Genomic DNA, 24885 nt, shown 5'->3' with positions numbered 1-24885 from the left:
CAATACTCCTGTGAAGCACCCTGGGATGGTTCACTACATTAAAGGCGCTATATAAATGCAAGTTGTTGTTGATGTTGTTGTTCCCTAAATGTTCCCCTACTGACACCTGCTCCACCTGACCCCCCTCATTCCCCAGAACAAGGTCCAGCAATGTCTCCTCCCTCGTTGGGACAGGAACATACTGATCAAGAAAGTTCTCCTGAACACACTTCAGAAATTCTTCCCCCCTCTGCCCTTTACACTAACTATCCCAGTCTATAGTAGGTAGTTGAAGTCCCCCATTATCACTACTCTATAGTTCTCGTATCTCTCTGTAATTTCTCTACAAATTTGCTCCTCTATATCTTTCCCACTAGTTGGTGGTCTATAGAACACACCTACTACTGTAATGGTACCTCTATTATTTCTTAACTCTAGCCATGTAGATTCTGTCCTTGATCCCTCCAGGACATCCTCTCTCTCCAGCCTAATAATATTCTCATTAACCAATACTGCCACACCATCTCCTATCTTTCCTTTCCTATCTTTCCTGAATACCCTATATCCAGGAATATTTAATAGCTAATCCTGCCCTTTTTTTGAGCCAGGTCTGCATTGTTGCCACAACATCATATTCCCATGTGGCTGTTTGCACCTGCAGCTCATCAACCTTGTTTACTACGCTTTGTGTGTTCACATACATACACTGCAAACCCATCTTAGAGCATCCTGTGTTCTCTCTTAGTCTGACCCCACTGTATAACTTACTATTTCTTGTTTTAGTACTATCCGTCTCTCCTAATCCTTTGCGCCCTTTGTTTCTCCATTCTAATGCTACATCCATATGCCCATCCCCTGCCAACGTAGTTTAAATCCCCCCCACAATGGCACTGGCATAGCTCCATGTGAGGATATTGGTTCCAGATCTGTTGTGGTGCAACTGTCCATTCTATACTGGTCCCACCTCCCCCACAACCGGCCCCAATGCCTCAGGAATCTGAAGCCCTCCCTCTTGCACCATCTCTCCAGCCACGCATTCATCTGCTCCATCCTTCTCATCACCACAGGCGGTCCCCTCGAACGAGGATGACTTGCTTCCACACGAATTCACAGATGTTTCAATAAAGGTCCCGATGTGCCAGTCCTGAACTCCAATTGAGGGGGTGGAAGATGCCTGAGCGTGATTTTTCTTTAACGTGGGGTGACCGTTGCACATCAGCCACCACACGGGCTTGACAGAGCGAGGTCTTGGTCCAGTGGCAAGGGTTAACCAGGATGACTGGAGACCTGCCCTGCTGCACGGACCTAGTGTGCACATGTTGCAGTGTGGGCTGGGCCCGTGCTGCCCCTGGGCCCTCGGCTCTTCTGGGCCCCGTACCCCCATTCGCCGCACCTCCGCCCCGATGTTCCAAAGCCCGGCGCTCCAGCTCTATTTATAGCCCCGACCTGTGGTGGTGGTCTCACACAGGTCGGGGCGGCCCTACTATTTCTGTACTGACTCACATGTAGCACCGGGAGTAATCCAGAGATTACTACCTTTGATATTCTGCCTTTTAATCTCTTCCCTAGCTCCCTGAAATCTGTCTGCACAACCTCATCCCTCTATCTATGTATGTCGTTGGTACCAATATGGACCAACAAGGACTGTTCACCCTTCCGCCTCAGAATGTTTTGCAGCCGTTCAAAGACATCTTTAGCCCTGGCACCAGGGCGACAACATACCATCCTGGAGTCACATCTGCGGCTGCAGAAACGCCTGTCTGCTCACCTAACCACTGAATCCCCTCCCACTATAGCTCTCCCATTCTTCTTCCTCCCGCCCTGTGCAGCTGAACCATCCGTGGTGCCGTGGACCTGGCTCTGGCTGCACTCCCCAGAGACACCATCACCCTCACCAGTACTCTGAACGGAATAGTGATTGGAGCGCGAGATGTACTCAGGGGATTCCTGCACTACCTGCCTGGTCCTCCTCTTCTTTCTGGCGGTCACCCAGTCCCTCTCTGCCAGCACACTCTTAAGCTGCGATGTGACCGCCTCCTGAAACGTGCTATCCACGTAGCTCTGAGCCTCACGGTTGCACCGCTGTAATGCCAGCTGCTGGTCAAGCCCTGAAACCCGGAGTTCGAGCTCCTCCAGCCGACAACACTTCCTGCACACGTGGGACACGGGAAGCGTCCTACAGTTCCCACATGGCACAGGATGTGCATTCCGTGGGATTGAGGTCTCCTGCCATGCCTCTATTTAATACACTATTAAATAACTTAGCAGAAATAAACTTTAAACTTTAAAAAATACTCACCAGCTACTCACCAATCAGCTCCTTCCCTTGTGCTGCCATTACTTTAGGTTTTTTACTCTGATGTGACTCCTTGTCTTTGCTGTTCTTTTGGAATTCGGCAGATATGTATCTGCCTTCTCTGGTGCTGCCAACTCCTTTCAGATCCTATACCTTCATTTGCCATGTTTACATGATTTTTGACAGTAAATGCCATTATCTACACTTAGCCAGATTGTCAAGGCAGGTGCCTGTAAGTGCAGTCACTGCTACCATAGACGTTAACAACACAGAAGGTGGCCATTTAGTTGCAAATTAACTATTCAAAGCACTATACTTTGAATGGGGCAAAACTGGATGATGTGGGAGAGCAGAGGGATTTGGGAGTTCAGGCTCACAAGACATTAAAAGCAGCAATTCAAGTGTATAAGGCTATTAGAAAAGCTAATGGAATACTGGGTTTTATAGTAAGAAACATAGAATATAAAAGCCGTGATGGAATGGTCAATTGAGTAAGACCTCCGTTGGAGTACTGTGTGCAGTTTGGGGTTCCAAGAAAGGATGTGAGACAATCGAGACTGTACAGCACAGATTCACTTGGATGCTGACTGGTATGCAGAAATATAAATATAAAGAAAGACTTGTAAAATTGGGGCTATTTTCATTAGAACAGAGGTAATTACAGGGTAACTTAAATGGGATGTACAGCACAGAAACAGGCCATTCGGCCCAACCAGTCCATGCTGGCGTTTATGCTCCCCTCGAGCCTCCTCCATCTTTCCTCATCTAACTCTATCAGCATAAGCCTCTATTCCCTTCTCCCTCATGTGTTTATCTAGCCTCCCCTTAAACGCATCGATATGATTCACTTCAACCACTCCCTGTGGCAGCGAGTTCCACATTCTCACAACTTTCTGGGTAAAGAAGTTTCTCCTGAATTCCCCATTGGGTTTCTCGGTGACGATCTTATATCGATGGCCTCTAGTTATGCTCTTCCCCACAAGTGGAAACACTCTCTCTGTGCCTACTCTATCAAAATCTTTCATCATTTATTAGGTCACCCCTCAGCCTTCTCTTTTCAAGAAAAAAAAAGAGACCCAGCCTGTTCATCTATTCTTGATAGGTATAACAATAAACAGATAGCACTTTTTTTTTTAAAGTCAATTTACCACAGCAGAGCTATTGAACAGAAGTATTAGGTAACATTAGCCAATGCAACATGTTTTTTCTTGGATTTTTTTTGTTAAAAAAGGAGACATATGCTGATGACAGGCTTGATGACAATAGCAATACTTAGATTCAACTCGCCTGAACAATATAAACATGATAGCCCAGCTTCCATCCATGGTCTATGGTGTATGAGCCAGATTGGTGCTGGGAACACTATAATTGGACCCCATGGTCTCTGAACTGGAAAAGGAAGCGAAAACAAGAATCATCCAGTTCCTGTGCAGGGACTGGATAAAATGTGTGGAGGCGGTTACCAGGGTGGAGCTCAGCTGCGAGACTTGCGAGGCAATCACTGTCCAATTGGGGCGCCGAATGTTACAGCATGGAAAGTGGCCACTCGGCTCATCAAGTCCGTGCCAGCGAAGCAGCACCTTCACAACACAATGGAAGCTTATTTAATACAAAACCCGTTCTCGAAGGGATAACCCAAGAGCTACGTGGTTCAGAAGGGGACATAAAAAGAAGGCACGTTCCAAAGCAAGCACCTTTCACTTCCCCCTCAATAAAATGGCCATCGGCTGAGCTCTACAGAGCAACCCTCGGTCCAGAAAATGTCCATCTGGAAGGGAACAGCAACACCAAGTACTTCTAAATACCTATGCCATCTCTTTTTGTAAGAACTCTATTGATCAAACATGCCAGTACTAACGTGCAATAAAAGCCTTTCTGTCCAAAGACTCCTTCAGCATTAAGATGCAGTCCCTAAAAGCTGTCTGCTAAAAAATGTTTTTAAAAATCAATATTCCAGCATCTATAAAAATAACTCCTCCCCTGCAGGGCTACTGACTGGGATGTGTTGCCCATGGTTTCCAATTGCCCTCTTTGCGGGTGAGCTTACTCAGGCCTACCATGGAGGGAATCGCAGTTGGGACTGATCCCATCCTCGACCCCAGCACAAAACCCACAGGAAGCTCCCTGGTAACCATCTCCTGCTACACAGGTTACACCTGGTGGCTGTGGCGTCCTATTAGCAGCAACAGGATTTCTCATTAACTCAGCCTGTTATTAAGTAGAGGATTTGCATCATCATCAAAATAAGATGATCATTAGATATGGCGAGTCTCCACAAGCAAGACTGACTAAGTAACTTTGTACCAGTTTCCAACTGAAAAAGTTTTGTTTAAATAAGCTCTATGGTGGGAGTGTAGAATGTTATTATGCAAACAACTAGTGTCACAAAGCCAGAATTTTGTCTTTCCAAAACTTGGCTTGTGACTGGAGAGAGCAACAAGGTTGTTGCAGATCTGTCAAAGGCGACAACAAAGGCAGTGGTTTGAGGTGATGAATTTAAATAAAAAGACTTGCATTTATATAACTTGATCAGGGCATTTAAAATTATGATTGGATGGTGCAGCGTAGATAAAAGCAGAGATAGTGATTGAAGCAGAAATCATGTCAACATTTAAGATTAGGATAGATCGGTGGTTGAATGAAAAGGGAATAAAGGGATAGAGGAACACACAGGATTAGGACTAGTACTCCTGTGGTGGATGAACACCAGCCTGGATTGTTGAGGCCGAATGGCGTGTTTACATGTTAACATTTCTATTTAATCTTTATGAAACAAAAAAAAGACTTACTGCAAAGCATAGTGAAATGTATAATTTTTCTCATGCCAATGGTACTCCCCTTGCATCCCATGTCGGGTTTTTAAAGTTAGTGAGCTAGAAATTCGGTTCTCAGCGATAATTGTATTTTTTTGCCAAAATTACTGTTCTCACAACTCCCTCGCTATGAGGCCGTAAATTCAGGGTTTAATTTGCACAGCGGTAAAAATCAGCGTTGCACGAGGATTTGCAGAGCAAACCACGATCCTCGCCAACTTTAGTCCGAGGCTGATCCACTGCGAGTTAGGCCAAGGGAGGGCGGAAAAACACCTGAAAATAAATTGGGAAAAAGAAAAAAAATTCACAAAACATTTACAAGACACTTATCTATCGAATTGCTGCAAAAGAATTAAAAAATAAAAATTTTAACTTACCTTTTTTGCAGGTCTTCATACTTACCGCTGCTGCAAGGGCTGCATCGCAGGCTTTTTACTTGTGTTTTTTTTGTCCTAAATACGGGTGTGCTGTGAGCAAAATTTTTGGCGAAAGTGATATTTTGAGTCTTGGACGGCGGCAGTCCTCTCTCCAGTGGGATTTGACAAGCGCCGTCGCAATACTTCTCCGAATTTTCCACCGACCGGGTTTTCGCCAAAAAAGGTGAAATACCAAAAACCCGGTCGCAAAATCATCGAATTTCTAGCCCAAAGGATTGATTTGTTTTGGTAGTTACTCTAGTTCACCCTGAAGACCCCTGCTCTTGGCTTTCCCCTGATCAGACAACCTACAGCGTGTCACTGTCAGGTGATTAAGAAGCAAGTTTAGACTACAGTTAGGGAGGTGAGAATCTTCTCTGTAGTCTGCTCAGTCCCACCAGGGTTTGGACTGATGGACCTGGTATTTTACTGGAAGTTCAACTCTGAAAATGTTTCAATTTGTAAATGTTTTGTAGCGAACAGCAGATCACGAGTGAGTACCCAGGGAAAACAAGAATGCAGTCTCCTCCAAATGTCAGACGGTATCATAAGCTACGTTACATAGCAACAATTGTCTGAGTAAAAAGATGAGGCGACGATCTGGTGATTACTTCTACGTATCCGATTATTTTCTTGTATATCATTTGGAATTAGACAGATTGTTACATTGCTCTCATTTTACTTGTCTCAGCAATGGGTGAAACATTAACTATTGAGTTTCAGTCGTTTCAGTTTATAGGAATGTAATCCACAGTTGATTCCAGGGATGCAGAAATAGCAGAGGTAGTATACATATATCATCTACTTCTAATTGGCAGAATCCATATTGTCATAATATCTGCTTCAAGAATGTCAATAAACAAACATTGCTCCAGTGATTTAAACTGTTGTTTTATTTTGTACAAATAACAGGACCAAGTTCTGCGCAAATAAGAGTGATCGGGGAAAAGGGGAATACTGGCTCCTCTGCTTCGAGCAAACTTAGTTGAAGCCGGGGGTATTATTCATACTGACGATACTAGAACTGAGAGATTATCCCTGTTGTGTATCTGTAAAGCACGTACTCCCATGTTCCGCCACCAGGGAGCGCGTCCACTGAAGTCCCAAGGGATCCCAGCATCCCTTGGGAGCACTGTATATAAGCCGACCCCTAAGGCCTGTTCCTCACTCTGGAGTGTCTTAATAAAGACTGAGGTCACTGTTACTTTAACCTCCCTGTGTGCAGCCTCATCTGTGTTAGGAACACAATAACTGGCGACGAGTATACGAATCCAACGCAAAGATGCAGCAAACTGTGGGCATCCTGGAGAAGTTCTCGGAGGGTGAGGACTGGGAAGCCTATGTTGAACGGCTAGACCAGTACTTTGTAGCCAACGAGCTGGACGGAGAAGGAAGTGCTGCAAAAAGGAGAGCGGTCCTCCTCACAGTCTGCGGGGCACCGACCTACAGCCTCATGAAGAATCTTCTGGCTCCAGTGAAACCCACAGATAAGTCATATGAGGAGCTGTGTACACTGGTTTGGGAGCATATTAACCCGAGGGAGAGCGTGCTGATGGCGAGGTATCGGTTCTACACGTGCCAGCGATCTGAAGGTCAGGAAGTGGCGAGCTACGTCGCCGAGCTAAGGTGATTTGCAGGACAATGTGAGTTTGATGGCTAACTGGAGCAGATGCTCAGAGACTTTTTTGTAGTGGCCTTAGGACCCGAGACCGTCCTACAAAAACTTTTGACTGTAGAGACATCGACCTTCAGTAAGGCCATTGCGAAGCACAGGCGTTTATGTCCACCAGTGATAACACCAAACAAATCTCTCAGCGCACAAGTGTTAGCAATGTTCATAAATTAACTGGAACTGTGTTTGCGAGCAGAAATGTACAGGGCAGAAACCACGAGTCTGCAACTGCCAGCAGGCCTCAGGCGACCCAGATGACTTAGAGTCCCCAACAAAGGATGAATGCAAGGCAACTCACACTTTGTTGGTGTTGTGGAGGCTTCCATTCAGCCTATTCATGCCGCTTCAAAGGGTATGTTTGCAAGAATTGTGGAACAATGGAGCACCTCCAACGAGCTTGCAGATGAGCTGCACGCTCTGCAAAACCTGCTAACCACCACGTGGCAGAGAAAGATTGGTCCATGGTGGATCAAAACAATTTCGAGCCTGAGAGAGAGGTGGCAGATGCTGAAGTACACGGGGTGCACATATTTTTGACAAAATGACCACCTATAATGCTAAATGTAATATTGAATGACTTACCCATAGCCATGGAACTGGACACTGGCACTAGCTACTCCATCATGAGTAAAAAGATGTTTGAGAGACTGTGGTGCAACAAGGCATTCAGACCAGCCCTGAGCCCCATCCACACGAAACTGAGAACGTACACCAAAGAGCTCATCACTGTCCTGGGCAGTGCCATGGTCAAGGTCACCAACGAGGGCACTGTGCATGAACTGCCACTCTGGATTGTCCCGGGCGATGGTCCCACACTGCTTGGAAGGAGCTGGCTGGGCAAAATCTGCTGGAACTGGGATGACATCCGAGCACTATCACATGTCAATGAGGCCTCATGTACCCAGGTTCTTAACAAATTTCCGTCCCTTTTTGAGCGAGGCATTGGAAACTTTTCCGGGGCGAAGGTGCGGATCCACTTGGTCCCAGAGGCATGACCCATTCACCACAAGGCGCGATCTGTACCTCACATGATGAGGGAGAGAGTGGAAATCGAGCTGGACAGGCTGCAACGTGAGGGCATCATCTCCCCAGTGGAATTCAGCGAGTGGGCCAGCCCGATTGTTCCAGTTCTCAAAAGTGATGGCACGGTCAGGATTTGCAACGATTATAAAGTATCTATTAATCGTTTCTCGCTACAGAACCAATACCCACTACCCAAGGCAGACAACCTATTTGCAATGCTGGCAGGAGACAAGATGTTCACCAAGCTCAACCTGACATTGGCCTACATGACACAGGAGCTGGAGGAGTCTTCGAAGGGCCTCACCTGCATCAACACGCACAAGGGACTGTTCATCTACAACAGATGCCCGTTTGGAATTCGGTCGGCTGCAGCGATCTTCCAGAGAAACATGGAGAGCCTACTCAAGTCGGTACCACACACGGTGGTCTTTCAGGACGACATATTGGTCACGGGTCAGGACACCGTCGAGCACCTACAAAACCTGGAGGAGGTCCTCCAGCGACTAGATCGCGTAGGGCTGCGGCTGAAGAGGTCAAAACTTCCTACCGGGGTTAAGCACTCTCTTAGAGCCCCTACATGTGTTATTGCTTAAAGGTGAGAACTGGGTATGGGGGAAAAACACAAGTAATTGCTTTTGAGAACGGCAGAAACATTTTATGCTCCAACAAGCTGCTTGTATTGTATAACCCGTGTAAAAGACTGGTGCTTGCATGTGATGCGTTGTTGTACAGAGTCAGGTGTGTATTACAACAAACTAACGTTGCGGGGAAGTTGCAACCTGTCACCTATGCTTCCAGGAGCTTGTCTAAGGCCAAGAGGGCCTGCAGCATGATTGAGAAAGAGGCATTAGCGTGTGTGTTCGGGGTAAAGAAAATGCATCAGTACCTGTTTAGCCTCAAATTTGAGCTGGAAACTGATCACAAGCCCCTCATATCCTTGTTCGCTGAAAACAAGGGGATAAATACTAATATCTCAGCCCGCATACAAAGGTGGGCACTCGCGCTATCAGCGTATAACTATATCATCCGCCACAGGCCAGGCACCGAGAACTGTGCGGATGCTCTCAGTCGGCTACCATTGCCCACCACGGGGGTGGAAATGGCGCAGCCTGCAAACTTGTTGATGGTGGCACATCCCACAGACTTGTTGATGTTCATGGAAGCGTTTTAAAATGATAAATCACCTGTCATGGCCCGCCAGATTAGGACTTGGACCAGCCAAGATCCTCTGCTGTTCCTAGTAAAAAACTGTGTACTGCATGGGAGCTGGGCCAGCATCCCCGTTGAAATGCAAGAGCTAATCAAGCCGTTCCAGCGGCGAAAGGACGAGCTGTCCATTCAGGCAGACTGCCTGTTGTGGGGTAACCGCGTAGTGCTACCCAAAAAGGGCAGGGAGACGTTCATCTTGGATCTCCGCAGCACACACCCGAGTATAGTAATGATGAAAGTGATAGCCAGATCCCACGTGTGGTGGCCCGGTATCGAGTCTGACTTAGAGTCCTGTGTACGGCAATGCAGCGTGTGTGCTCAGTTGAGCAACGCGCCCAGAGAGGCACCACTAAGTTTGTGGTCCTGGCCCTCCAGACCATGGTCGAGGATCCATGTCGACTATGCGGGCCCGTTTCTCGGTAAAATGTTCCTGGTCGTGATGGATGCTTTTTCAAAATGGATTGAATGTGAAATAATGTCGGGAAGCACCGCCACCGCCACCATTGAAAGCCTGAGGACCATGTTTGCCACCCACGGCCTGCCTGACATACTGGTCAGTGACAACGGGCCATGTTTCACCAGTGCCAAATTTAAAGAATTCATGACCCGCAATGGGATCAAACATATCACCTCGGCCCCGTTTAAACCAGCTTCCAATGGGCAGGCAGAGCGGACAGTACAAACCATCAAACGGAGCCTTAAATGAGTCACAGGAGGCTCACTCCAAACCCGCCTGTCCCGAGTACTGCTCAGCTACCGCACGAGATCCCACTCGCTCACAGGGGTGCCCCCGGCTGAGCTACTCATGAAAAGGACACTTAAAACCAGACTCTCGCTGGTTCACCCTAACCTGCATGATCAGGTAGAGAGCAGGCGGCAGCAACAAAATGTAAACGATGGTCGCGCCACTGTGTCACGGGAAATTGATCTGAATGACCCTGTGTATGTGCTAAACTATGGACATGGTCCCAAGTGGATCGCGGGCACGGTGATAGGGAGTAGGGTGTTTGTAGTCAAACTAGATAATGGACAAATTTGCAGAAAGCACCTGGACCAAACGAGGCTGCGGTTCACAGACTGCCCTGAACAACCCACAGCAGACACCACCTTTTTCGAGCCCACAACACACACCCAAAGGATCAACGACACCACCCTGGACCAAGAAGTTGAACCCATCGCGCCCAACAGCCCAGCAAGGCCAGGCTCACCCAACAACCCTGCAGGGCCAACAACACGCCAGCCCAGCGAGGGCACAGCCAACACACCAGAACAGACATTTGTACCGAGGCGGTCCACCAGGGAAAGAAAGGCTCCCGACCGCCTCACCTTGTAAATAGTTTTCACTTTGACTTTGGGTGGGAGTGATGTTGTGTATCTGTAAAGCATGCACTCCCATGTTCCGCCACCAGCGAGCGCATCCCCTGTAGTCCCAAGAGATCCCCGCATCCCTTGGGAGCACTGTATATAAGCCGGCCCCTAAGGCCTGTTCCTCACTCTGGAGTGTCTTAATAAAGACTGAGGTCACTGTTCCTTTAACCTCTCTGTGTGCAGCCTCAGCTGTGTTAGGAACACAATAATACCTATCAAGAAAGATTGAACAGGCTGGGGCGCCTTTCTCTGGAAAAAAGAAGGCCGAGGGGTGATCTGAGAGAGGTCTTTAAGGTTATGAAAGCGTTTGATAGGGTAAACATATAAAAGATGTTTCTTCAGCCACTGGGAGAAGGCGATTGAGGAGGATTCTTGCGATGCCTTTTCCTGTAGCAGACAGCAGGGAAACTCCTCTATAATTACCGCAATCGGACTTGTCACCTTTGTTGAAGATGGTCACGCTTACAGCATCTCTGAGATCCCCTGGCATGCTCTCCTCCTTCTAAATAAGAGAAATGAGTTCATGGATTTGTGCCACTTTAGTGTTTCGGCGAGGATTCCATCTACTCCTGAAGCCTTGCTGTTCTTCAGTTGTCGGATGGCCTTTTCAATCTCATGCCAGGCTTGGGTTGTGCTCAGGTGGTGGAGAGTACACGCGTCAAAGACAGAGTCTCAGTTAAGGAGATCTTCGAAGTGCTCCTTCCATCAGGCACTGACTGCCTCTCTGTCCTTGATGAGTACCTCTCCGTTCTTGGCCCTCAGTGGGATAGGACCTTAGGTACTTGGGCCATAGGTGGTCTTGACTGCGCTAAAGAATCCATGCATGTCATGGTTGTCGGCTAGTTGATGGACCTCCTGCGTTTTTCCACCCACTATTGGTTCTTTAGGTCCCGAGTTTTATGTTGGGCCTCGGCCTTCAAACGTCTAAAGAACTGTTTTCTTGCTCACGAGTTGTGTTGTGTTTCCAGTTAAAGAATGCCTTGAGCTTGCGGCTTATTAGCTGAATAAGTGGCTGAAGAGCTCCTCCCAGAATTGCAGTGTGGATTCTGCCTATTAAGGGGCGCAATGGACATGATCTCCACCACACGTCAAATTCAAGAGAAATGCAGGGAGCAGCACCAACCCCAGTACATGGCCTTCTTGACCTCCACAGAGGCCTTCGACACTGTCAACCATGAGGGATTATGGAGTGTCCTCCTCAAATTCAGCGGCCCTCAAAAGTTCAGCACCATCCTCCGCATGCTTCACGATGACATGCCGACCGTGATCCTGACCAATTGATCCATCACAGACCCAATACATGGCCATGATCCTGAACAATTGATCCATCACAGACCCAATACATGGCCATGATACTGAACAATTGATCCATCACAGACCCAATACATGGCCGTGATCCTGAACAATTGATCCATCACAGACCCAATACATGGCCGTGATACTGACCAATTGATTCATCACAGACCCAATACATGGCCGTGATCCTGACCAATTGATCCATCACAGACCCAATACATGGCCGTGATACTGAACAATTGATCCATCACAGACCCAATACATGGCCGCGATTCTGACCAATTGATCCACCACAGACCCAATACATGGCCGTGATCCTGAACAATTGATCCATCACAGACCCAATACATGGCCACGATCCTGACCAATTGATCCATCACAGACCCAATACATGGCCATGATCCTGAACAATTGATCCATCACAGACCCAATACATGGCCATGATCCTGACCAGTGGATCCATCACAGACCCAATACATGGCCGTGATCCTGACCAATGGATCCATCACAGACCCAATACATGGCCGTGATCCTGACCAATGGATCCATCACAGACCCAATACATGGCCGTGATCCTGAACAATTGATCCATCACAGACCCAATACATGGCCGTGATCCTGACCAGTGGATCCATCACAGACCCAATACATGGCCGTGATCCTGACCAATTGATCCATCACAGACCCAATACATGGCCGTGATCCTGACCAATTGATCCATCACAGACCCAATACATGGTCGTGATCCTGACCAGTGGATCCATCACAGACCCAATACATGGCCGTGATCCTGACCAATTGATCCATCACAGACCCAATACATGGCCGTGATCCTGACCAGTGGATCCATCACAGACCCAATACATGGCCGTGATCCTGACCAATTGATCCATCACAGACCCAATACATGGCCGTGATCCTGACCAATTGATCCATCACAGACCCAAAACATGGCCGTGATCCTGACCAGTGGATCCATCACAGACCCAATACATGGCCGTGATCCTGACCAATTGATCCATCACAGACCCAATACATGGCCGTGATCCTGACCAATTGATCCATCACAGACCCAATACATGGCCGTGATCCTGACCAATTGATCCATCACAGACCCAATACATGGCCGTGATCCTGACCAATTGATCCATCACAGACCCAATACATGGCCGTGATCCTGAACAATTGATCCATCACAGACCCAATACATGGCCGTGATCCTGAACAATTGATCCATCACAGACACAATACATGGCCGTGATCCTGACCAATTGATCCATCACAGACCCAATACATGGCCGTGATCCTGACCAATTGATCCATCACAGACCCAATACATGGCCGTGATACTGAACAATTGATCCATCACAGACCCAATACATGGCCGTGATCCTGAACAATTGATCCATCACAGACCCAATACATGGCCATGATACTGAACAATTGATCCATCACAGACCCAATACATGGCCATGATACTGAACAATTGATCCATCACAGACCCAATACATGGCCGTGATCCTGAACAATTGATCCATCACAGATCCAATACATGGCCGTGATACTGACCAATTGATCCATCACAGACCCAATACATGGCCATGATACTGAACAATTGATCCATCACAGACCCAATACATGGCCATGATACTGACCAATTGATCCATCACAGACCCAATACATGGCCATGATACTGAACAATTGATCCATCACAGACCCAATACAAGACCGTGATACTGACCAATTGATCCATCACAGACCCAATACATGGCCATGATCCTGAACAATTGATCCATCACAGATCCAATACATGGCCGTGATCCTGAACAATTGATCCATCACAGACCCAATACATGGCCGTGATCCTGAACAATTGATCCATCACAGACCCAATACATGGCCGTGATCCTGAACAATTGATCCATCACAGATCCAATACATGGCCGTGATCCTGAACAATTGATCCATCACAGACCCAATACATGGCCGTGATCCTGAACAATTGAGCCATCACAGATCCAATACATGGCCGTGATACTGAACAATTGATCCATCACAGATCCAATACATGGCCGTGATCCTGAACAATTGATCCATCACAGATCCAATACATGGCCATGATCCTGAACAATTGATCCATCACAGACCCAATACATGGCCGTGATCCTGAACAATTGATCCATCACAGATCCAATACATGGCCGTGATCCTGAACAATTGATCCATCACAGACCCAATACATGGCCGTGATCCTGAACAATTGATCCATCACAGATCCAATACATGGCCGTGATACTGAACAATTGATCCATCACAGACCCAATACATGACCGTGATCCTGACCAATTGATCCATCACAGACCCAATACATGGCCGTGATACTGAACAATTGATCCATCACAGACCCAATACATGACCGTGATCCTGACCAATTGATCCATCACAGACCCAATACATGGCCGTGATACTGAACAATTGATCCATCACAGATCCAATACATGGCCGTGATACTGAACAATTGATCCATCACAGACCCAATACATGGCCGTGATCCTGACCAATTGATCCATCACAGACCCAATACATGGCCGTGATACTGAACAATTGATCCATCACAGACCCAATACATGGCCGTGATACTGAACAATTGATCCATCACAGATCCAATACATGGCCGTGATACTGAACAATTGATCCATCACAGACCCAATACATGACCGTGATCCTGACCAATTGATCCATCACAGACCCAATACATGGCCGTGATCCTGACCAATTGATCCATCACAGACCCAATACATGGCCGTGATACTGAACAATTGATCCATCACAGATCCAATACATGGCCGTGATACTGAACAATTGATCCATCACAGACCCAATACATGGCCGTGATCCTGAACAATTGATCCATCACAGATCCAATACATGGCCGTGATCCTGACCAATTGATCCATCACAGACCCAATACATGGCCGTGATACTGAACAATTGATCCATCACAGACCCAATACATGGCCGTGATCCTGAACAATTGATCCATCACAGACCCAATACATGGCCGTGATCCTGAACAATTGATCCATCACAGATCCAATACATGGCCGTGATCCTGAACAATTGATCCATCACAGACCCAATACATGGCCGTGATCCTGAACAATTGATCCATCACAGATCCAATACATGGCCGTGATACTGAACAATTGATCCATCACAGATCCAATACATGGCCGTGATCCTGAACAATTGATCCATCACAGACCCAATACATGGCCGTGATCCTGAACAATTGATCCATCACAGATCCAATACATGGCCGTGATACTGAACAATTGATCCATCACAGATCCAATACATGGCCGTGATCCTGAACAATTGATCCATCACAGACCCAATACATGGCCGTGATACTGAACAATTGATCCATCACAGATCCAATACATGGCCGTGATACTGAACAATTGATCCATCACAGACACAAACATGACCGTGATCCTGACCAATTGATCCATCACAGTCCCAATACATGGCCGTGATACTGAACAATTGATCCATCACAGACCCAATACATGACCGTGATCCTGACCAATTGATCCATCACAGACCCAATACATGGCCGTGATACTGAACAATTGATCCATCACAGACCCAATACATGGCCGTGATCCTGAACAATTGATCCATCACAGATCCAATACATGGCCGTGATCCTGAACAATTGATCCATCACAGATCCAATACATGGCCGTGATCCTGAACAATTGATCCATCACAGATCCAATACATGGCCGTGACACTGAACAATTGATCCATCACAGATCCAATACATGGCCGTGATACTGAACAATTGATCCATCACAGACACAAACATGACCGTGATCCTGAACAATTGATCCATCACAGACACAAACATGACCGTGATCCTGACCAATTGATCCATCACAGTCCCAATACATGGCCGTGATACTGAACAATTGATCCATCACAGACCCAATACATGACCGTGATCATGACCAATTGATCCATCACAGACCCAATACATGGCCGTGATACTGAACAATTGATCCATCACAGATCCAATACATGGCCGTGATACTGAACAATTGATCCATCACAGACCCAATACATGACCGTGATCCTGACCAATTGATCCATCACAGACCCAATACATGTACGGACGGGATCAAGCAGGGCTGCTTCATCGCCCCAACGCTCTTCTCAATCTTCCTTGCTGCAATGCTCCATCTCACTCTCAATAAGTTCCCTGCTGGAGCGGAGCTAGTCTACAGAATAAATGGGAAATTGTTCAACCTCCGTCGCCTCCAGTCCAGATCCAAGATCGTCCGATCCTCTGTCATTGAAGTACTTTATGCAGACGACGTTTGCATTTGCGCACAATCGGAGGACGAACTCCAAACCATCATCAACACCTTCACCGAAGCAGACGAGTGCATGGGACTCACACTAAACATCCGTAAGACAAAGGTCCTCTGCTAACCTGCCCCCGCCACACAGTACTGCCTCCCGATTATCAAGATCCATGACGAGGCCTTGCACAACGTGGACCACTTTCCATACCTCGGGAGCAGACTGTCAACAAGGGCAGACATCAGAGATGAAATCCAACACCGCCTTCAGTGTGCCAGTGCAGCCTTAGGTCACCTGAGGAAGAGACTGTTTGAAGACCAGGACCTCAAACCCGGCACCAAACTCATGGTCTGCAGAGCAGTGATGATACCCGTCCTCCTATATGCTTCAGAGACATGGACCATGTACAGCAGGCACCTCAAAGCACTGGAGAAGTACCACTAACACTGCCTCTGCAAGATCCTGCAAATCCATTCACAGAATAGGCGCACCAACATCAGTGTTCTCGCTCAGTCCAACATCCCCAGCATCAAAGCATTGACCACGCTCTATCAGCTCCGATGGACGGGCCACATCGTCCGCATACCTGATACTAGACTCTCAAAACAAGCGCTCTACTCAGAGCTCCGACACAGTAAGCGAGTCCCAGGTGGGCAGAGGAAATGCCTCCTTGAAAAAGTGCAACACCCCCACCGACACCAGAGAATCCCTGGCCCAACAGCGCTCTAAGTGGAGGAGAAGCATCCGGGAAGGTGCCAAATACCTCGAGTCTCTTTGCTGAGGGCAAGCAGAAGCCAAGCGCAAACAGCGGAAGGAGCGTATGACAACCCAAGCACCCCACTCACCCATCCCTCCAACCACCATCTGCCCCACCTGTGACAGAGACTGTAGATCCCACATTGGACTCATCAGTCACCTGAGAACTCATATTAGTGTGGAAGCAAGTCACCCTCGACTCCGAGGGACTGCCTAAGAAGAAAATAAAAGATGTTTCCACTTGTGGGTGAGAGCAAAACGAGTGGTCATTATATAAAATAGTCACTGATCAATCCAACAGGGAATTCAGATGAAACTTCTTTACCCAGAGAGTGGTTAGAATGTGGAACTCACAACCACATGGAGTAGTTGAGGTCTACAGCATAGATGCATTTAAGGGGAAGCTAGATGAACATGTGAGGGAGATAGGAATAGAAGGTTATGCTCGATAGAGTTAAGTGAACGGAGGAGGCTCATGTTAAGCATTAGTGACGGCATGGACCAGTTGAGCTGAATGTGTCACACATTCTGTGTAATTCTACGTATTACAGGCTGTCCATACTGAACAAAGTGGCAAATGCACAGCATATCCCACATAAGTCAAAGGTCAACAACAGAATTACTTATGCCTCCCGTTTACTCTCAGTAAAGTGCACAGTGTGCTGGTCGCTGGACAACATTCTGTTTTTTAAATTTGCTGAAAACAAAGTGACTCTGGGGATAGATATGGTTATTTAATGTGCATCATGCTCAAAAATTATAGCACAACTCATGCTAAACTCAGCAATTACTTTTATATGAACATTTGAACAGGAATAGGCTATTGAGCTCCTCAAGCTTATCTATTGGACCTATTGGATCATGGCTGATCTGTACCTTAATTCTATTTAGCTGCATTTGCTCCATATTCCTTGATCCTCATTCCATACCCCTACATGTGTTGCAGGATTTAAATGTTTCTCTTTTGTGACTGTTTGTTTATTCAGGTAAACAGATTTTAGACTCGGGAGATATTTGTTTCTCCAGTGATTCCACTGTCCAAAGCCGGGGTTAGGGTGATCAATTTCATCAATGCAAGTGATGCACCCATCCATCACTGCGTATTGTGAAGAGGAGGCTTCAACCATATGAATGAACACATAAGTGGGCAGGAAAGCACTATTCACATTAATAGAGAAACACCTTTGGCCGCCCTAAAACCACTCAATTGTCAATTAACATTCAGATGAATTTCAGCTTACTTACAGGAAAGATACCTAATTATAATAAGGAATCATATCTTATGAATGGGGTGGGCAGTGTAATCTAGCTCCAGTGCCATGGAGCAGTAATGACTCCTCAAACAGTGACTTACTGTGCTGATCAGAAAGAGAAACATAGAAACATAGAAAATAGGTGCAGGAGTAGGCCATTCGGCCCTTCGAGCCTGCACCGCCATTCAATAAGATCATGGTTGATCATGCAACTTCAGTACCCCATTCCTGCTTTCTCTCCATACCCCTTGATCCCTTTAGCTGAAAGGGCCACATCTAACTCCTTTTTGAATATATCTAACAAGGGAAACAAGGGACCCCTTATTCTAAACTAGCCTTGCTCCTGGATCAAGAGCAGCGGTCTCAGAGGCTTGCAAGCAGATCCCATCCCTACTGTTTTGGATAAGAAATTTTGCTTGACACAAAAGAAGGGAGGAGGAATAAACTAAATTGCAAACTAGCATTAGAAAACAATGATACTTTTAACAGAAGATTCACAATGAAATGGAAATATTTTAATGGTGACACTGAAGTTCTCTCAGAAATGAGAGCAGCCCATAATTCATCAGTCATAGGTGCAAATGAATTCTGATGCTCTGTGGCATGACTGAGAGAATGTCAGTAATGCACCATTAACATTGCTACATGCTATCTGTTCTCAAGGTGATTCATGGTTACATTCTAATACATTCTGGAATTTGACTATTAAGTTATAATTTACTGCCATATATGATCACATCACTGGGCAGTGAAATTATCATTCACACTCATAAACAAAGTAGAAATAAAAAGTGAGCTTATCCAAATCTGTCCAAGATATCCCTTAAATCCAGTCCATTCCCTGTGCCCTGCTTGCCTTTTCAACAGCCACTGTCTATGAATTCAACCCTCCCAAATACTACTTAACCATTCCCAAGAGCGGTATCCTTTAATTCAAATAAATTGGTATCAAATAGCTCTGTAATCCTCTGCAATTCCTATGGGGTTACTCATGAACAGATGGTGCATGACATTTTTGTTTCATCACCAAAGCACATTTCAACCCTGCATCTTTATCACACAGAAGTCACTCTCTTGCCTGACATCTGATTGTCCTAACCTGACTAAACAGCCAAACATGTGCTAGAGTTTGTGTTTTCAATTTTCTCTCCTTCTCTTCTCTTAAAAGCAATTCACTTTTTCTGAGGTATGATTCCATGTGTGTCAGACACCTTCAGCTATCTCATCCAAGTAGCCATTTTCACGTGTGAACCTTGATAATGAGTATTGACAGACCCCTCAATTTGTGAGGGCATCACAGCCAAGCCCAATCTATACAGTCCCTGACTGAGGCCCCCGCGCCCACACACACTTTATAGCCTAACCCGCCTTTCAACTATCAGGAGCAGTAACTCTGGATGATTTCTCCTTTTTTAGCCCAGGGGCACTCTGGCCAATTGTCATTCCAGCTGAGATCAGGTATAATTGCAGATAATTTACACTAAGTGCACTGGGATATCCTACAAAGTAGTAAACTGATTTCTGGCTGGTGATTCCCTATTCAGTGAGTTCTTGGTCTCACTCTAGCTGCCCTGAACAGATGATGAATGGAGGCACGATATTTTCCTACGGAATGTGGGTGGAAATCAGAATAAAAGAGGTTGTGCCGGCCAGATCAATCTCACAGACAGCCTGGTGACCAGCCAGAGAACACTGACTGACGTCTGATAGCAAGATCACCTGCCCAGGCTGTAAAAAGGCAAGGAGAAAAAACATAACAAGCAGAGCTATCTATCACAGACTGGCATTTTCACTTGTCTTCCTTCCATATTGTAACAAAGCTATTTCCTCCTTGTAATGTATTTCCTACATTACAACAGTGACTACACTTCAAAAAGTTCTTCATTGGCTGTAAGGCACTTTGGGACATTTGTGGTCGTGAAAGGCACTATATAAATGCAAGTTTTTTATTCAAGAAAGAATAACTTGCATATATAGCAACTATCACATATCTGAGAAACATCACAAATGCAATTCTCACAGACAATAATGAGGTAACTGCCATTTAATCTATTTATGATGGTGTTGGTTGAAGGAACTGTGTCAACTAGGATAATGGAAGAACTCACTACTCTTCTTCAAATAATACAATGGGATCTTTACCACACACCTGAACCGGGAAACAGAGGCTCTGTTCAATGCTTCATCCGTGTCATGTATGTACATTCTATTTGTAGCCACCAGATGGTGACATTGCAGGAGGTCACTGAGTAGCGTGCACAGGGTGCTGCTCGGGTATAAAAGGCCAGCCATTTTGTGAGTCAGGCACTTTGGGCCTAAATAAAGCAGAGCCAAGGTTGTACCTTGTTCAGTTAAACAGTCCTCAGTTTGAACCTTTATTGCATACATAACATTTGGCAACAAGAATACAAGAACCTTTGTTTGCAAAATGAGCACGATTGGATTTTTAAGAGTGATTTGTGGAGGGAGAAGATTGGGCAGACTTTGTGAGCCGTTTGAACCAGTACTTCGTGGCCAACAAAATGAAGTGGGTCGACGATGCAGATCGGCTCCGGGCCGTGTTCCTCACTGTGTGCGGTTCGAAGATCTACGGTCTGATAAATAATCTACTCATGCCTAGTGATCCAACAGAGAAAACGTACGAGGAGTTGTGTGCATTGGTACGGGAGCACCTCAAGCCAGACAACGGTATCATCATCTCGAGATACAGGTTTTACACACACGTTCGATCGGAGGGCCAGAGCGCGGCGGAATTCGTTGCCAACCTGAGACATCTAGCGGGACCGTGCAAGTTCGGGACGGTGTTGGCAGACATGCTGCGGGATGTCTTCGTTATCGGTACAACCACGAGGTGATCCTGCGCCAACTTCTGGTGGTAGAGAAGCTGGATTTAAAAAGGGCCATCCAGATCACTCAATCATGTATGACGACGGACAGGAGTCTAAAGCAAATATCGGTGAAGAACCGAACCTCGGCAAGTACTGTAAATGCGATTGATTCGGCGTTTGGCAGAGCGGCACATGGCAAGGCCTATCCGGCTGTATTCGCGAAACATGCCGCTGCCCAAAGTCCACCAGCGGGAATGTATCCGACTTCTCCGTGTTGGCGTTGTGGGGGAAATCACCGGCACCAGCAGTGCAGATTTAAGCAATATAGTTGCAAAGGCTGTCTGAGAGTGGGGCCTCTCCAGCGCAAGTGTCCGAAGATGAGCAAGCGTGCTGCGACACACCACACGGAGGATGAGAGTCAGATTAGCGCGGATCCGGATATGCAATCCGAGATGCCAGAGAATGAAGTGTATGGACTGTACTCTTTCATAACCAAGAGTAAACCAATTTTGATTAATGTGAAGTGTAACGGGATACTGGTATCGATAGAACTGGACACAGGGGCGAGTCAATCGATCATGAACGAGAGGGCATTTAATAAGCTGTGGGATACTAAGACTGTGAGGCCCAGGCTGAGCCCTGTTAACACCAAGATGCGCATGTAGACCAAAGTACTGATAAAGGTGATTGGCAGTGCACAAATTAATGTGTCATATAACGGTGCGGTTCACGAGTTACCGCTGTGGATTGTTCCAGGCAATGGCCCAACGCTGCTCGGCAGGAGCTGGTTGGAGAAAATCAGATGTGACTGGAACGACATAAAGGTGTGGTCGTCGGAGGAAGATACATGTGACCAAGTATTGAGCAAGTTCCCCTCGCTGTTCGAATCAGGTATCGGCAACTTCACGGGAGCTAAGGTGCAGATCCACGTGGACTCAGATGCAAGACCCGTTGATCATAAAGCTCGGGCAGTGCCGTATATGATGAAGGAGAAGGTCGAAATTGAACTGAACAGACTCCAGCGTGAAGGGATCATATCACCGATCGAATTTAATGAATGGGCCAGCCCCATTGTTACTGTGCTGAAAAGTGATGGCACAGTCAGAATCTGTGGAGACTACAAGGCTACGATCAACAGGGTTTCGAAACAAGATCAGTACCCGTTACCGAAGGCTGATGACTTGTTTGCGACGCTAGCCGGAGGGAAGTCGTTCACAAAACTGGTTTGACGTCGGCCTATATGACGCAGGAGTTGGTCGAGACGTTGAAGAGACTTAGGTTCATTAACACGCACAAAGGTCTGTTTATTTACCACAGGTGCCCTTTTGGAATTCGCTCGGCTGCAGCAATATTCCAGAGGAATATGGAAAGTTTACTGAGGTCCGTTCCCAGAACCGTCGTGTTCCAAGATGACATCCTGATCACCGGTTGTGACTCCAAGGAACATCTGAACAACCTGGAAGAGGTTCTACGGCATTTGGACAGAGTGGGACTCAGACTGAAATGCTCAAAGTGCATCTTCATGGCACCGGAGGTCGAATTTCTCGGGAGGAAAATCACCGCTGATGGCATCAGACCTACTGACGTGAAAACCAAAGCCACCAAGAATGCACCCAAGCCACAGAACATGACGGAGCTGCATTTGTTTTTGGGTCTACTTAACTAATTTGGTAACTTCCTACCTAAATTGAGCACCTTACTTGAACCACTGCACATTCTATTGAGAAAAGGCAACAACTGGGTGTGGGGCGCATCGCAAGACAGAGCTTCTCCAGTCAGGAGTTTCAGGAGTTTGTAAAACTTAACGGCATAAAACATGTAAGGTCAGCACCGTTCAAGCCTATGTCCAACGGGCAAGCAGAACGTGCAGTACAAATTATCAAGCAAAGCATGAGGAGAGTAACCCAAGGGTCACTGCAGACCCACTTGTCCTGCATACTGTTGAGTTACAGGACAAGACCCCACACACTCACAGGGGTCTCGCCTGCTGAACTCATGATGAAAAGATGTCTTAAGACCAAGCTATCCCTGGTACACCCGGATTTAAATAATCATGTTGCATACAGAAGACAAAGTCAACAAGGGTACCACGATCGCGCAACTGTGTCACGCGAGATTTCTGTTAATGATCCTGTATATGTGTTGAACTATGGTCAGGGTCCCAAATGGATTGCTGGTACAGTCATGGCCAAGGAGGGCAACAGAGTATTCGTTATTAAGCTCAAGAATGGGCAACACATGCAGGAAACACATGGATCAGACAAAGCTGAGGCACACAGATGAGCCAGAGCAGTTGGACAAAGAAAACATTGATGACCAACCAACCTACCAGCAGTCTTCAGAAGACTCAAGGGTCATCAGTGAACCTGGAATTTCCATCACGGACTTGTTCAATAAAAATGGACTTGCAATTCTTGACATGGCCACTGCCACCCCCAACAAGTCAGCCATCCAGCCACCAGCCACAACAGACCCCGCACATTCACCCAAGGCTAGAATCGAACTGAGACGATCACCCCGGGAGCGTAAAGCACCGGACCGCCTCAACCTGTGAAAGACTGTGATAAGATCTCAGAGGAGGGTATTGTCATGTGTGTACATGCTGTTTGTAGCCACCAGATGGTGTCATTGTTGGAGGCCATTGAGCAGCTCGCACATGGTGCTGCTCTGGTATAAAAGGCCAGCCATTTAGTGAGTCAGGTATTTTGGGCCTCAATAAAGCAGAGCCAAGGTTATACCTTGCTTAGTTAAACAGTACTCAGTTTGAACCTTTATTGCATACATAACAATCCTGATGCTGGAACCTCCAACAGTGCAGCACTCCCTCACTACTGCACTGAAGTGGTAGCTTGCATTAAATGATCAAAGCCCAGAGTGGGGCTTGAGCCCACAATCGTGTGACTCAGAGATGACAGTGTTACCAATTGAGTCAAGCTAACACTTCAGAACTTGTATTGTAACAGAGCTATTCTTTAAAGTCCTCTAATAACAGAGCTATTCCTTCAGGCCAAACTATGATTAAGCTATTCCTACAGGCCTTGTTTTGTAATAGAGTAGCAACATGTGATGGCAATAGCAACAGAAATGCAGCACCAATACAGTAGCTATGTGCCAATAGTAGTGAAATTGTAAAAATGTTTTTTTAATAAAATGATTAAAATCTCCCTCCGCATTGTGTATTTTAGAAACAATAGTGGCTACTTTTAGTGAAGTAAAGGTAGTAATTTAGTCAAGGGGTGGTAAAGCTCAACTGCTTAACCTACCTTCGTACAGACTATTTTGTCATTTGAAACCCCTTTCACCACTGGATCTCTGCCTTGTAATTCATCAAAGTTATTTTCAGTGACTCAGGTTCAGCCAGCTATTATCCAGCGCTTTCAATGTTAACAAATTCTTAGGCCATATACCTGAGTTGTCCACTCACATCATATACATAAACATGGCTAAAAATGTCACGCTGTGGGTTGCAGAAAGCATTTTTTCTCTTTATTATTTTACCCTCATCTTTTCTTTGTATTTTATTTTCTTTCTTCATAGACCACTCGGCTGAAAAAAAGTGCTGGAAATAACAGCACAGTACATACAAGTGGGAGATTGTCGAACAA

The sequence above is a fragment of the Pristiophorus japonicus genome, chromosome 14 (genome assembly GCF_044704955.1).
Source record: "Pristiophorus japonicus isolate sPriJap1 chromosome 14, sPriJap1.hap1, whole genome shotgun sequence".
In the NCBI taxonomy this organism is placed as follows: Eukaryota; Metazoa; Chordata; class Chondrichthyes; family Pristiophoridae; genus Pristiophorus; species Pristiophorus japonicus.
The sequence above is the reverse complement of the archived record's forward strand: the minus strand, read 5'-3'. Positions refer to the sequence as shown.